We start from the raw sequence: 3561 nt of genomic DNA, 5'->3' as shown, positions 1-3561 counted from the left end.
AAACCTGTCGGAAATGAGTTTGTGGAGAAACCAAAATACTGAAGGTAAGACAGCTGTGCTCTCAGAAAGTAAGCTAGCTGCACACAAGTGCCGTGTGTGCGTGTGCGTGTGCATGTGTGTGTGTGTGTGTGCGTGTGAACTCTGCATCACAGAGCAGTGGCAAAGGACAGATTTTGGAGGGCTCGCTGAAGCAGACAAGATGGATAGACAGCAGAAACTGGCCTCTCAGCCAGCCCAGAGCCCATCTGGATGCTCGGCTGACCCAAAATCATGTCGGCTCGAGCCCATCTGGATGCTCGGCTGGCCCAAAATCATGTCGGCTCGTTGGTCTAGGGGTATGATTCTCGCTTAGGGTGCGAGAGGTCCCGGGTTCAAATCCCGGACGAGCCCTGGTTTTAGCACTGGAACAGGTTGCCCAGAGAGGTTGTGGAGTCTCCTTCTCTGGAGATATTCAAAACCTGGAGGTACGCAACCCTGTCTAACATGCTACAGGTGACCCTACTTGAGCAGAGAGGTTGGACTAGATGATCTCCAGAGGTCCCTTCCAACCTCCAATCATTCTGTGATTCTGTATATCCAGATACTGTCATTATGGGGGTTAGGTTTAGCTCAGTTGGTTAGAGCATGGTGCTAAAAATGCCAAGATCGCGGGTTCGATCCCTGTACGGGCCACTCGTTTGAGGGTTGGACTAGATGATCTCTAGTGGTCCCTTCCAACCTTACCAACTCTATGATTCTATGAAAATCCTGACCCTGTTGCTGTTCTGTTGAGTAGACGATGGAGGCACAATTCAGGATGGCTTTCCTAAAGGTGCCTGATGTTGCAAGGACACAGTGGGCTGAAAAGTGAAGCCCAAGGGCAGACGTGGGCAGCAGCCTGAACACACGGTCTCTGTACAAATACACTGTACCCAGGACCTGGTCATTGTCTGGAGGGAAGCAGCCGCCCTGATAAAAGGATTGTGGTGACCATGCTGGAGATCGGGACTACACAGGGGGGAAGGTTCTGTTAGACGTTGTGAAAACTAAATGCAATTTTTTCAGCCCTCCTCAGATGCAGAGGGGTGCAGGGAGATGACATCTGCTCTCTCAGAGGAAGGGAGCTGAAAGCAGAGCTCCTGCTGTTTCTCGTGTAGCAGCTTTCTGGTGGGCCCAGTGCAACTTTCACTCCTCATTTGATGGCTGTTGAATATGAATTTATCCTGATGTCTCACATCACTTCCCTTAGCACACAGCAACTTATTAAATTCCTATATAGGACATATCATAGGAGAACGCTCAGCTGATCCTTGCTTCTCCTCCTCTCAGCTTTGCTCTCATCCAGCACTAAGCTCCAGGAGATGAACCTAATAGTCAGGATCTTCTACAGACCCCCTTGTCCAGAATAGGAATTTAGTGTGTTTGGCTTTTCTCTGCTGCAGTTTCAAGGCTTTTGGGAAGGCCTCCAAGACGAGGAGCTACCAAGGAATTTCCCTGTCATCTGTGGACCATTTCAGGCAAGATACCCAGCCAGAAATATTTGTAAATTTAAGCTTGTGGGAGACAAGTAAAAATGGGCTACTCTTGCAGTTTCATTTCACAAGAGAATTTGTATTATGACTCCTCACTCCTATTAAACCCTTAAGCTTGCTGTGTTCCAGCAGTGCCAACTCATATAGCATAATTTTAGATTTCTTAATAGATAGCACTTTATTTAAACCTGCAGCTTCTTCAGTCATGTGATCACCTGTGAATATTTACCTTCCATTCAGAAAATAAAGGATATTTCAGTCTCAAAGCCACTGAAAAAAAAGTTTCAAGAAAACTCTCAAAGCTGAAAATCTAGAAGGCAAAGAAGCTTTAAAATATCCTTTTCTTCTTTCTACATTCCTGTTTTTTAAGGAAAAGGCTGTTTTGTTGTAGCCTGATTCATGATTTCAATGTTGGGTTACACTTCAGTCCTGGACTTGGCCTGAAAGATTGCAGATAAGATTGATATTTTAACAAGCCCAAACCAAATGAGTCAAGGATGATGGCTGTGAACCACATGAGTCCTAGAAAGTCATTTTGCTTGCTTGGCCTAGAGAAGTAACAGCAGATCGTGCCCTATAATCACCTCTCACGTATAGAACTGCAAGCAAAGGCAGGAGAGCTGCGCAGTTTTGCTGCCGCAGATAGAGCAAGGAAGGGAGATTAAATTTAGCTGGCTATTAGGGACAATTTCCTGAGAGTGAAGACAATTAGGCAGTGGAACTGTTTTGCCTAGTGAGGTAATTATTGCACAAACATTCAATGGACTCAGGCCAAGATGAGATAAGTATAGTGGAAAATGTAGTACAAGGTCTTTCCTGATGAGCCCACAGGGGCTGCAGTTGCTGGCAGCGTGCCTGACCATGCAGTTGGATGAAACTTTCCCTGAAAAGCTCCGGAGACAATGAACGCTTTGCTTGGGCAGGGATTGTGCAACCGGAGCCGGCGGTCTCGCTAGAGCAGAGAGCAACGCGTCAGACCCCCTGCCGCCCAGCCCCGCGTCTGGCCAAGTAATCCTCACGCACTTAGGAAATGAAAGTAGAAGCAAAAAAAAAGTCTAAATACTCAATTGGTTGTGACCGTTATTTAGAATTCTTACAGCCCATTTTGTCTCATGTGCGCCTTGGGTGATTCTGCAGCTGTTGCTTCTTGCTTTTTATTTGTTCACTGATATATGTGAAATGTTTTCAGAGTCTGGAGCCGGAAGGAGCTCCCAGAGCAAGGGGACAGATTTTTGGAAGAGGTCACAGCACTGTGAGCTGAGCACTTGAAAACCCAGCCTGCTGTGATAACTCCCAGAAGATTAAAAGTGGCTACTTCACATTAAGGTTATTTAAGTGTTTTCCAATGCAGGGACATGTAAGGGACAGAGACATTAACAAACAGCTCTCCCCAGTTGTCTGTGTGACGGATGCACTCTTTCTGCTTCACCCATCTCATGGGTGGGTTCTTTATTTCAGAATGAAAATATCCATAGAAAAATGCTAATAGAAGGATTTCCTGACAGGGCCAGGCCATCTTTTATATCTCCACGTCTATCTTTTCCAGTAATTTATGAGAGGGGGGGACAACCCTGCTATGTGAGGCACAGTAAGGAAATCTGCCTGCTGGAGAAGTATCACTGACACTAGTTTTCATCCTGATATATTAGGTTTACAGTCTTTCCAAAACATATTCCTCTCAGCCACAAAAATGCTGCATGTTCTTCATCATTAGTATCTGATTCTGTCAGCTCTCTGACTTTTTATTCCATATTGCAGTTTTGCAAGAAAAAAAAGTTTTTTTCAATATAAACCCAGTAGACATTTTCTCCTCCCTCCCTGCCTTTCTTCTTCATTTTCCTGCTCACTGTGACTCCTTCTCCTTTAAGCAGTCCAGTAGGATGAGGGGATGGGAGAAGGACCCTGTCCCTTCATTTGCCGTGGTCCACATGGATGGACTACAGAGTGAGCCTGCAAACACCGCCCTGCCCCTTGGCTGAAGACCAGAGGAAATTGGCACCCTGGAGGAAGAAGTAAGATTGTCCGACTGGCAGTCTAAGAGGATACGAAA

At 46.0% G+C, this 3561-nt stretch overlaps 1 non-coding gene across 1 annotated transcript; it reads left to right on the top strand.

Annotated features, from left to right (window-relative positions):
- The first annotated feature begins 318 nt into the window (after positions 1-318).
- On the top strand, positions 319-390 carry TRNAP-AGG (transfer RNA proline (anticodon AGG)). Its single transcript has one exon. It is a non-coding gene; the product is annotated as a tRNA-Pro (tRNA).
- The last annotated feature ends 3171 nt before the right edge of the window (positions 391-3561 follow it).

The sequence above is a fragment of the Rhea pennata genome, chromosome 1 (assembly GCF_028389875.1).
Source record: "Rhea pennata isolate bPtePen1 chromosome 1, bPtePen1.pri, whole genome shotgun sequence".
Lineage (NCBI taxonomy): Eukaryota > Metazoa > Chordata > Aves > Rheiformes > Rheidae > Rhea > Rhea pennata.
Note: the sequence above shows the minus strand (reverse complement) of the source record. Positions and strands in the feature narration are given on the sequence as shown.